This window comes from Heptranchias perlo, chromosome 25 (genome assembly GCF_035084215.1).
Source record: "Heptranchias perlo isolate sHepPer1 chromosome 25, sHepPer1.hap1, whole genome shotgun sequence".
In the NCBI taxonomy this organism is placed as follows: domain Eukaryota; kingdom Metazoa; phylum Chordata; class Chondrichthyes; order Hexanchiformes; family Hexanchidae; genus Heptranchias; species Heptranchias perlo.
Window position 1 is genome coordinate 31271803 of NC_090349.1, and position 12166 is coordinate 31283968.

Consider the following 12166-nt stretch of genomic DNA (forward strand, 5'->3'; position numbering starts at 1 on the left):
TCAGAACTCCAGGTAATACAGCAACAAAAGAAAGAACTGACATTTATATAGTGCCTTAACACATCCTCTGAACATCCCAAAGTGCTTCAGTTGAGAGTAAAACCAGGGCAGGGTGTAAAACCAGCGTTGCACCCGATCTCGTCCACCCGACGGATGGGTTAGGTTAAAATTGTCCCCATTTTGTCCACTTGTGGGTCAGTCCAGAACAAGGGGGCATAAATATAAGATAGTCACCAACAGATCAAATAAAGAATTTAGGAGCAATTGCTTTACACAGAGAGTGGTGAGAATGTGGAACTCGCTGCCATGTGGAGTGGTTGAAGCAGATAGCATTGATGTGTTTAAGGGGAGGTTTGATGCATTCATGAGGGAGAAGGGAACGGAGGGACACGGGGGGCAGGGTGGGAAGAGGTAATTAAAATAGGGGGAGGCTCATGTGGAATATGAACACCGGCATAGACCAGTTGGGCCGAGCGGCCTGTTTCTGTGCTGTAAATTCTATGTAATTCCATGAACACAAGCGTGGAGTCCCAGTATTGCCCAGTATAATTAAAAAGATAATACTGTCTGGAAATGTTCACATATAGAATGAACATTAGTCAGCACCAGAAACGGGACAGGACTCAAGACCACTGGCTTTCTGTGTCTCTTTGTTGCCTAATCAACAGGAATTTGAAGATACAGGGCCAGCTGTTCCTACTGTTTCCTGGGTTTTTTTGATCTCTCCAGTTTTCGCCCTTCCTCGCTTCTCCTGAAGGCATTGACTCCCTAGCTGGGATATGGTTCCACAGGCGGGCTGTCTCCCTCCCGTAACCAATTCCTGTTTAATTTGCAGTGCGTCTTAGAAAGCATGCATCATGGGGACTGATTTACTGCACTGGTTAAACGTCTTTGCTGAATCCAGCCTTTGGAATGAAGTCAGAGGAAGACCTAATCTGCATGAGAATAAAGCCGATTCTCACTTTACTGCGTGGAGATGAATATTGCTGGTCATTAACTGATCTCATCTGAAACACTTGCTGTCAAGGTACAAGTGTTATCTGTCAGTGCCAAACATATCAGCTAGGTATGCTCATTAGCACAACATTTAAAACACAGCAGCCTACCCCTCCCCCATTCTACTAATCTACATCACTGAAGAGGTTATCATGGTGCAGCAAAGAGGTTCAGCACGAGCTTTGATTTCTATTCACCCGTCTAATTTTCGCCTCTCCTGAAGGCACTGGCTTCATGTTGGGTTTGTGTCCATCAAATTTGCGATGTTGCTTGCTGGGATACAGTTTCCAAGGTGATGGGTGCACTCCAGTACCTCACCCACACGGCCATTCTTCGTGTGTGAGACAATGAGTGTCGACAGGCTATTCGGATAGTAGAGGCTGTCACCCCCAAATCCAATCCTGCCCTCATCGAATGTGTGTGCTCATCCTATCCAGCTGGGGTTATGGGATGGTGATCTGGAATGGAAACCCTGTCTGTGGTTTTTTTCCCACTTTAAACCAGGGTGCTGGTATCAATGATAGTATCTCTACAACCATTCCCACTGTATTCTATTAACTCAGCACAGGCCAGGGATGGAACCTGGGACCTGACTATGCATTGACACACTTAACCACTGGGAAACTGGCAGCAGGTGTTTTATATAAGAATACTGCTTCCTGAGATGTTTCTGCTGTCGCAGCTCTCAGTCTCACTGCTGTTGAAACCACTCAGTTACAATATGGAGCAGTGACTACAGCAGTCAAATCGTGCAGGTGCAGTTGCTTGTCTGGTGAAGGTCTGGATAGACCAACGGTAACAAAAACACTTTGCTGCTTCTACAGAGGTGAGCAAAAGAGTTTCAGTCATTCAACCTACCAGCAGCCAGGTTTTTTCTGTCCACACCTCCTCCAATGGCACACCCCTCGAGTGTTTCCATTGGAGGTTGAGGAAGCACTGCCATTAGCGGCATAGGATGAAACCACTTAGTTTGATGGGTATGTTCTGCCTCTAACAGCAGGTGTGGCACTGCATTTAGAAAGAAGGACTTACATTTATATAGCACCTTTTACAACCTCAGGATGTCTCAAAGCACTTTACAGCCAATGAAATACATTTGAAGTGTAGTCACCGTTGTAATGTAGGAAATGCGGCAGCCAATTTGCGCACAGCAAGCTCCCACAAACAGCAGTATGATAATGGATAATGACCAGATAATCTGTTTTTAGTAATGTTGGTTGAGGGATGAATATTGGCCAGGACACCAGGAGTAACTCCCCTGCTGTTCTTCGAAATAGTGCCATGGGATCTTTTGTGCCCACCTCAGAGGGCAGACGGGGCCTCGGTTTAACATCTCATCCGAAAATCGGCACCTCTGACAGTGCAGCACTCCCTCAATAATGCACTGGAGTGTCAGCCTAGATTTTGTGCTAAAGTCTCTGGAGTGGGACTTGAATCCACAACCTTCTAACTCAGAGGCGAAAGTGTTACCAACTGAGCCATGGCGGACACACTTTAGATTATAACTGTGCCACTGATGGGAAACCCTGAACATAAATGGGTTGTTGTATGGTTTCAATGTTAGTGAGGGATCCATGAACAAAATGGGTCCTGTCAGAAAGTATGATACATCAAGAGAGTACGGAAGGAAGAGGTTTGCATGCAGCTATTTTGGCAGGTAGCACAGGGAGGAGAAAGAAGGATATCCATTCAATTATAGGACTGGATGGAAACCAATCATCTCAATTCACTTAAATTTGTTCAATCATATAACCCACTCAACGGTGAAAATAATCTCAAATCTCAATATTGTACGATTTAAGAGATAATACTGTGTGGAAATGGATGAAGAGCAGCATTTAAGTTCAAAATATTTACAGGATCAATTTATTAGTAGAGAACTCATCCAGAAAGAATGTTTAAAGATTGTTAGTAATTAAAATTAATAGCAGATAATGACAGCAGTCAGGTAATGGGGAGTTGGTTAGATTGAAAATTGGTTCCCTCAGTAAACTGAACGTGTGGCGTCTGCAGCAGGAATATACATGCTGTTGAAGAGGTGATATCCATGACGTATTGGCCCAGAAATTGCTTAGAAAAGAACGGTGAGCTTAGCAGCGCTCACTGATGTTAGCGGCGAAATCCAGGAACAAGTTCTGGCGTTTGCACGTGTGCAGTCAAACGCGGAAATCCGGAACTTGTTCCTCCTGGTGCGCCAGCGATATGACTGCTTCGAATTAAAGGGATATCGCCTGCTACATTCAGTGGAAACAATGGACCAGTGCCAAATTGTTCATTTGCCCGGCTGGAAAGTAACTAATATCGCCACAAAACAGGTAGGCTTAAAAATACCAGGTCTAAACTAGGTTTTAACAGTGCGGTAAATCTTAATGACCGCCAAACAACTAAAAATTAACTTTTAAATGTACGCAGTCCCATTACTCCTTATTTTAATAGTCTTTGGTCATTAAAAACAATTCTTTTTTACTTTTCCCTTCTGTCTCCTTTATTTAATTGGATTACTTCTTACCCTCTCTTTTTCGCTGTCTGCAACTGTTTTTACAAATGATTCTAATGTTGTACCTTTTACTTCCTGGATTTAATGTTGCAGTTTGATGAAAATGTTGAGGGGAGAACATGGTGCTCTCGCTTCTCCCACAGGTCCTTGCTTTGCTGGAGCTGACACTGGGCTCGTCTCAGCTTCCCTTAGGAGGAAGGGCACCCAGTAAAGGCAGAGGTAAGTTAGTATAATTCTATGGAGCGATGAGCACTGTTGGTTTGCCGCTCCCAGCAACTTCTGGGCCATTAATATGTTTGGCAAACCTTTCCCTGTTATCTCCCAGTATACGGTGGAACTACATCATTCACTCAATATGACCTGTCAAACAAACTCATTGAATCATGAGCGTAGAATCAGGAGTAGGCCATTCAGCCCTTCAAGCCTGTTCCGCCATTCAATTGGATCATGGCTGATCTGTATCTTAACTCCATTTACCCACCTTGGTTCTACATCCCTTAATATCCTTATCAAACAAAAATCTATCAGTCTCACAACGAAGATATCATTGTGTCTTTTGCATATTGTTACCTTTTTTTTAATCTATACATTTTTGACTTCTCAGGCCACTCCTTTACTTTATTCCTTATTGGTTTTATCAAATCTTTCTTGCCTTCTTAAGATAGCAGAATAAATATTTCACTAGGCTGTGATTAGATTTTAATTGCTAAACAAACTTACTAAACTGCAAAAGAACAAGTGAATAATAATAGTGACACACGTAGATTTTACAGTAGTGTTTCAAATTTAACTATTTCCTCAAGGTGAAAACAACATATGATCACAACTGCTGCACTAAACTACAATATACAGAAATAAAAAGCAAAATTCTGCAAATGATGGAAATCTAAAACAGAAACAACTGCAAACACAATTGGGTTCAATTTTTGAAATGGTGACGGGTTGGCAGCAAGGGGGGGTGCAATGGTGCACATGGCAAACCTGTGACAGGCTGGCTGCCAACAGGAGCCTCAACAACGTCGAGGTGGGGGGGGGGGGGGGGAGGGGAGGGGAGAGAAAGAAAGAGAGCGAGACGTCATCCAGCGCTGGAACGAAAGGTCTGGGCAGGGGAGAGGGGAAGATCGGGGTGGGGAGAGGGGAAGATCATCGGGGGGGGGTGGGGGAGAGGGGAAGATCATCAGGGGGGGGGGGGGTGAAGAAGGGGAGATCGGTGAGGGAGACATCGGACATCAGAGCAGGGTGGAAAGGTAGGTTGATTTTGTGTTTTAACTTTGTGCAATGATTTTTTATTTAATTTATTTCATTTTTTTTTTGCCTGATCCGGCCCTTCATCTCTGGTTTCACCAGGCGTGAATCAGAAGCCGTGGGAAAGCCGCCCAGGTAAATTAAAAATCTTTCTAACTACCTAATATATCACAAGTGCCTTAAGTACCTCAATGAGGTACATTTGGTTCTTTAACTATCGTCCTGCCGGCTTTAATTGCCGGCAGGACTTCTGGATTCGGGACACCCGCGCACACGTAGGTGCGTCTGTGGGAAACTCGGAAGGCGGCGGGTTGGAGCCGCCTGCATTTCTGCAATTTTTGCAGCCCCCCGCCCTCGCAATTTAAGTTTAAAATTGAGCCCAACAGGTCAATCAGCATCTGTGGAGAGAACAGGCAGTCGACATTTTGGGTTTATACCTTTCATCAGTACTGAAAGTCAAGAGAAGGACAAGCATGTTAATAGGATCAGAGGGACTCCTGAATTCGAACAAGCCAAAGGAACATGCCATTGCCTCACAACTTTGAGCCAACCTGCCCAAAACTCCCTAATTGTGACCCTACAATTTGGACAGGGTGGACAATAGCTTTGGACTCAATGGTGGAGGCAGGTTGATGACTCCAAGTTAATGGATGATGGTGCTGAGGAGCAGCATGTAAATGAATGTTAGATCTCTGGGCACACTACATATGTTGGTAAGTGAAAGCACTCCAATATGACAGCGCTGAGGATCCCGGAGATAAAGTCATAAACAACATCCTGAAATAACTGTGACGTTAGTTTGCTGCCACTCCTCATGCTCCTTGACCTCTTCATGGGTTTTTGCCGTTGTCAATCTTGCTATCTTTCTCCAGTGCCTCTTCTCCACAGTCCACCTCCATGGCTTTGCCTCTCATGCTTCCAATCCTACTGTTCGAAACAAAGAGTCTATGAGGGTAAATTTTATGAATGGGACCTCCCAGGGTGGAGACCTGCCCTCTCGGAGCTCATATTGGGAAATCATGAAACCCTTCTCCCCCATGATTTTCCAACCATTAACATTATGGCAGGCATGTGAATTCCCAATACACACTCCTGGCATGCGAGGCTCCATGTCAGGAGCATGCATTCATTGAAATTACCCTTGCATCTATTTTCCCCTTCATGTCCATATGGTTACCTCTGGTATACATCAGAGTCTCCATTCTTGGTCCCCTCTTCTTCTTCATCTCTATGCTGCCCCTCAGCACCATCATCCATCAGCTTGGAGTCGGCTTCAATGTGTATTTTAGTGGCATTCTGTCTCCACCATTGATTCCATTGCTTTTGCTACCTTGACCAATTGCCTAAAACAACTACTGCTACAATTTGCATTTATTTGGCTTCTTTTACTTAATAAAATTTCAAAGACTATCCGGCATTAAGACTTGGGATAGCCGTAACTTCCTCCCTCTTAATGTTGGTAAAACCAGCCAAACCTCTAGGCTCTCACTCGTATCGCCATACCTCGAACGTGGATTTATCAACCTCCTCAGCTACCACCTCAGACTCAAGGCTTCTCCAATGTTTTCCTTGCTAGCTACCTCACATCCACAAATTACAATTTCTCCAGAATACTGAACCCCACATCCTATCCCACATAAACTAACCTGTAGCCATCACCCTAGTCCTAGCTCTACTGGTTTCCCATTCACCAATTAGAAGATCCTCATGCTCAAGTTCAAATCCCTCCAAGAACTTGTCCCACCTACTTCTGCCATGTGTTCAAGCCACACATCCCACATGAACCCTCCACACCTCTGACACTGGATTATTCCTCGTTCCCATTTTCTGCACTCCACCATTAATGGCCATTCTTTCAGTCACTATGCTACTGTCCTCTGGAACTCCCTCCCTAAACCCTTTTATTCTGCTACCTCCATTTTTGCTTTCAAAAGCCTCCTTTAAATCTTTCTCTGTAACTATGCTCAGTCTCCTCTTCCAACTTTTTTGTATAGAACTCTAAGATATTCTTCTCTACCTGAGGAGTGCTATAGAAATCTAAGATGGTGTGGTTGCAGTTGCTGTTGTGATACATTCCCAGTCAGTACTGATCTCACAAACTGGTACTGGCTAATTTTTCCCCTCCCTTGTCCAGAGGCACTGTAGCCAGTTATATTGCCCCAATTGCAACCTCAGTTGCAATCAAGCTAACACAACACAAACCAGTGAATAGATCTGAAAAATGGCATTTTTCCTCTGTTGCTAAACCATAGCAACTAAGTGGGGTCTACAACCTGTTTTGGGATTAATCACTACAGTGTGAATACTAATCTAGTATGGTAAGAAAATGTTTCCTTTCTCTTATATTCCTTTTTAATCCCTGGTTGCTGTGTTATGCCACTGTTCGGACTTGTCTATGGTTATGTTTTCTCATGTAACATCCCTTAGCAGTTCCTCGGGTACCTTGCAAGGCTCTTCACTATTCGCAGCAGCCCACCTCTCTTGAAAAGAGGCGCAGTCCCTATGCACCACACGCCACAGATACCCATCTGTGCTGATGGGCCTAACCAATCATAGTAGCAATCGGACATCTTACAAATCTATTGAGCTCTTAAACAATCTGCTTCTCCAGTTGGTGGGGATTGAAACAACCTATCTCAGCTCAATGCCTCTCAGACAGTGCGAGAGAGTTTCAATTGATGAACTTTCCCTAAAGCTGGTAAACCAATCCTGACCTGCTAAGGGTGCCATTGAGAGTGCTACACTGCTTTATATAACTTTGAAGCTCAATAGCGTAATGGAGCCACTACACAAAAAATACACAAAACAGCTTTCCTCCAAAAACCCAATATGTACAAAAGGAACTTTTGAAGCCTGTTCTTTAACTTTTTTTTATGATTGTGTTGTATTCTTCATTCTCTTCTTCTCTCTGCCAGATAGTTTCTGCTCCCCCTCCCCTGTTGATGCAACTCAATATCCCCCGACTAGGAAGGCAGGTAACTGCCCTGCTCTCAGGCCTCTACCAAGGCTGCTCTTCAGTCTAAGGAAGTCAGCAGGCATCACCCATGATAAGTACCCCTGTGATTGTCCCTGCCTCCCTGGAGGATGGCGCCTGATTTTCGCTCGTAGGCTGCTTCTGATCACTTAACTGAAATTAAGAACTGCCGGATGTTGTGGGTCCAAGAGCTTGCTCTATTGCTGAAACTTGTTCCAACAATGCAGGTGGTGATTTTAGCAGCCCAGAGCACGCTGTCATGTGGCAGTCCGATGCTGGTAAGGAAAGCTTGAGCATTTATGCTGCTCCTGCCATTATGTCAATTACACGGCACCACTAATGAGGCTCCACTTACACTCAGACAGATTGATTTTTCACTGTAGCCACTTGCAGCACCTGGAGATTCCAGTAGGTACTGAAGTGATTAGACAGCAAGAGATGAGCCCTGAAAACATCCAAGCAAATCTGGTTAGTGTAAAAGTAGCTCAACCTCTCACTGATGCAAGTAGGCAGAGGCTGGAAAGTACAATTGTGATATTAGCAGCTGAATGCTTAACCCTTCAGCATGGCATCCGTCTGTCCACTAATTTAATAGAGGCATTAATCCACTTAAAATAAATGTGTTAATAGCCACATTGAAATAGTGCAAAGAGGAGTGTTATACAAATGGATCAAGAAAGGATAGAACAGGGTACTTTCTAAATGGTAAAATATTAAAAACAGTGGATGTCCAAAGGGACTTAGGGGTTCAGGTACATAGATCATTGAAGCGTCATGAACAGGTGCAGAAAATAATCAAGAAGGCTAATGGAATGCTGGCCTTTATATCTAGAGGACGAGAGTACAAGGGGGCAGAAGTTATGCTGCAGCTATACAAAACCCCGGTTAGACTGCATCTGGAGTACTGTGAGCAGTTCTGGGCACCGCACCTTCGGAAGGACATATTGGCCTTTGAGGGAGTGCAGCGTAGGTTTACTAGAATGATACCCGGACTTCAAGGGTTAAGTTACGAGGAGAAATTACACAAATTGGGGTTGTATTCTCTAGAGGTTCAAAGGTTAAGGGGTGATCTGATCGAAGTTTAAGATATTAAGGGGAACAGATAAGATGGATAGAGAGAAACTATTTCCGCTGGTTGGGGATTTTAGGAGTAGGGGGCACAGTCTAAAAATTAGAGCCAGACCTTTCAGGAGCGAGAGTAGAAAACATTTCTACACACAAAGGATGGTAGAAGTTTGGAACTCTCTTCCGCAAACAGCAATTGATACGAGCTCAATTGCTAAATTTAAATGTGAGATAGATAGCTTTTTGGCAACCAAAGGTATTAATGGATATGGGCCAAAGGCAGGTATATGGAGTTAGATCACAGATCAGCCATGATCTTATCAAATGGCGGAGCAGGCACGAGGGGCTGAATGACCTACTCCTGTTCCTATGTTCCTATGTTCCTAGTTAAGCATTCATCCACTATTATCGCCAACAATAATTTCTAGCCTGGCCAATATTTATCCCTCAACCAACATCAGTAAAACAATTTATCTGGTCATTATCTCATTGCTATTTGTGGAACCTTGCTGTACGCAAATTGGCTGCCATATTTCCTACATTACGACATTGACTACACTTCAAAAGTACTTCATTGGCTCTAAAGCGTTTGGGATATCCTGAGGTTGTAAAAGGCGCTATATAAATGCATGTTTTTTTTCTTTTCTTTCCATTGAAGTATGTGGTTTCGTGAACACATCAACGCAAGAGGACACTGAAGTCACATTCCAGGGACCATAGACCTTACTCTTCAGTGCACATATCTGTCCTTGAAGGAGGAAGAATTCCATGGCAGTTGGTCCAAGGACAAAGGGGTTTACATTGTATAGTGTATTTTTTTTTACTTTAAATACATTCTCTCCTTTTCTTCCCTCTGGTCCTGAAAAGGGTGCCTTGTGCTAGAGTATTGTTCCATGGGTGTCGGCAGCCTACTTGTACCTTGCCCATTTGGCCATTTCTATTTGGGTATGATGTCCTAGTGGTTCTGGTGCTCGATTAGCAATCTCAGTGGTCATGAGCTCAAATCCCACCACAGCCAATTACAAAATTGAATTCAATAAATCTGGTAATTTGTGGACTAGCAGAAGATTATCATAAAAACTCAACTGGTTCATTACTGTCTTCCTGACCTGGCACATCCCACACCCCTTGGTCATCTTCAAGCCAGGAAACCAACCCTGGAGAGTAGAAAGGCATGTTTCACAATGAGGTATGATTCTGGTGAAGCTGCTAAACAGGACTGCCTGCCTGCTAAGCGCCAAAAGCAGCAGGTTATAGACAGAGCTAAGCAATTCCACAACCATCAGATCAGAGCAAAGCTGTGATCCTACCATGTCTAGTCGAGAATGGTGGTGAACATCCAGACAACTAACAGGAGGAGGCCCCATCCTCAACCATGGTGGACACCAGCAGTTGAGTTCAAGAGACAAGGCTGGTGTTTGCAAGTGCTGTTAGCCAAAAGTACAGAGTAGATGATCTTACTAGACCTCCTCCTGATGTACCCACCATCATAGATTTCAGTGTCCAGCCAATTTGGTTCACCATGACATTAAGAAGTATTGGACACATCAAAAACTATGGGACCTGACAACATCCCAGCTGTAGTGCTGAAGACCTTTGCACCAGAACTAGCTACTCACCTAGCTAAGATGTTCCAACACATCTATGACACTGGTATCTACCCGAAAATGTGGTAAATTGCCCTGGTACGTCCTAGCCATAAAAAACAGCTTAAACCTAACCCAGGCAATTAGAGCCCTATCATCCACCTCACAATCATCAGCAAAGTGGAAAGAGTCATCAATAGTGGCATCAAGTGGCACCTGCTCCACAGTGCTCAGTTCAGGATCCACCAGAACCATTGGCTCCAGACCTCATCACAGCCTTGATCCAGACATGAACACAAGTGAAATATCAAAGGAGAGGTGAAAGTAAAGTTCAGTTCTGATGAAAGGTCTTTGACCTGAAATGTTAACTCTGTTTCTTTCTGCACAGATGCTGCCTCACTTGCTGAGCTTTTCCAGCATTTTCTGTTTTTATTTCAGATTTCCAGCATTCGCAGTATTTTGCTTTTGATTGGGGAGTGGTGAAAGTACCTGCCCTTGATATCCAGGCAGCATTCGACTGAGTTTAGCATTAAGGAGCCCTAGCAAAAACAAGGTCAATGGGATTAAAAGGGCTGGAGTCATAAGAAAATACAAAAGAAAATCACTGTGGTTGTCGGAGCATCATAGCCCCAGGACATCACTGCAGGAGCTCCTCGTGGAAGTGTCTTCAGGCACCCATCTTCAGCTGCTTCCTAAGTGGCTTTCCCTCCATCAGAAGGTCTGGAGTGGAGCTGTTCACTAATGATTCCACTCCATTCACAACTCCTTCAGTAATGAAGCAGTCCATGTCAGCCTACCACAAGACCTGCATAACATCCAGGCTTGGGCTGGCCAGTGGCAGGTAACTTTCATGCAATATAAATGAATCATCTCTCGGAACAGACCATAGATCTTCCTGCTCTCTACGGCTCGTTTCGAAACCATGCAGTGCTATTTACCCACTAGGCTATCGGGTGGAGGGCTTCCCGGTTTGTGTGATCTTTAAGTGTATTCAATGGCCCTCTGTATTCTACAGATTCCTGGGCTGGAAAAAACAGCAACTACGAGAATCAGATTCCAGACAGGACCCTAAGCCATGTCTGGGCAGCAGTCAGAAGCAGGAGGACTTAGACAGACAGTGGAGTTGAAAAACAAAGAGCTGAACTTCACAGCTGTTTCTGCAACAACTGTTAAGGGATGATAGCAGAGCGATTATCCCGCAGCTCACGGTGTAAATGTCTGAGTCACTGCACCTGGGAAGGGAGATGATTCTTTCGCCATCTGTGCTGATTCTGTCACTGAAGCAGCCAAGGTGGCTGTGGAGGCAGGCCAGGTCTGTCTGTCTGTAACAATACCAGAGCATCGAGGGCAGCAGAAAGCAAAACAGATGCAACTTGTATAACAGAGCCACAAGAATAGAATGTAACTTTTGCTCTTAAAGACAGATGAGTCTGGATTAATCCATAGTTGATCTAGGCAGAAGTTTCCATCGATATAATCCAATTCACTCCCACTAACTATTATGCCAGATCCAAGCTTGAATTCTCTTGCCAAATAAGTATGTGTGGGGAATGGTCTGTGAACAAGGAGCCACACGGAACATCCTGAATTCAATAAAATAATTTAATAGGTTTTTATGGGCTACAATGTCAATATTTTTGCCCACAATCAAAATTGATCTACTTTAATGAGAGGTGAGACATGTTAAGATGTCTGGTTCCCATCTCCGTTGCATACTGTATGTCAGCCTGTTCTTCTCATTTACACAACACTCATTATAATGAGCGCATCCTTCGCATGCTTGCAATGAGCTTCAACCAGTAA